A 783-nucleotide genomic window follows, 5' to 3' on the forward strand; every position below is an offset into this window, starting at 1 on the left:
GATGACAGTGCACCCAGAGAAAAGATGACAGTGAATTCAGAGAAAATACAAAAGTGAACCCAGCAAAAAAGATGATGGTGAACACAGAGAAAAGATGATGGTACACCCAGAGTAAAGATGACAGTGAACGCACAGAAAAGATGACAGTGCACTGAGAGAAAAGACGACAGTGAAGCCAGAGAAAAGCTGATGGTGCACAAGGGAAAAAGATGACGGTGTACCAAGAGAAAAGATGACAGTGAACCCAGAGAAAAGACAACAGTGAACCCAGAGAAAAGATAATAATGTACCCACAAAAAAGACGACAATGAACCTAGAGAAAAGATGACAGTGACCCCAAAGAAAAGATGACAGTGAACCCAGGGCAAAGATGTCTGTGAACACAGAGAAAAGACAACAATGAACTCAGAGAACAAATGATAGTGCACCCCGAGAAAAATTGATAGTGCACCCAGTGAAAAGGGGACAATGAAGACAGAGGAAAGACGACGGTGAACCCAAATAAAACATGACAGTGAATCTATAGAAAAGACGACTGTGAACACAGAGAAAAGATGACAGAGAATGCAGAAAAGAGATGACAGTTAATCCTGAGAAAAGATGATAGTGCACTTAGAGAAAAGATAACAATGAACCTAGAGAAAAGATGACAGTGAACTCAAAGAAAAGATGATGGTGAAACCAGAGAAAAGACGACTGTGAACACAGAAAAAAGACAACAGTGAACCTAGAGAAAAGACGACAGGGAACGTAAAGAAAAGATGACAGTGCACCGAGAAAAAA

The sequence above is a fragment of the Mandrillus leucophaeus genome, unplaced genomic scaffold, assembly GCF_000951045.1.
Source record: "Mandrillus leucophaeus isolate KB7577 unplaced genomic scaffold, Mleu.le_1.0 Scaffold6, whole genome shotgun sequence".
In the NCBI taxonomy this organism is placed as follows: Eukaryota; Metazoa; Chordata; class Mammalia; order Primates; family Cercopithecidae; genus Mandrillus; species Mandrillus leucophaeus.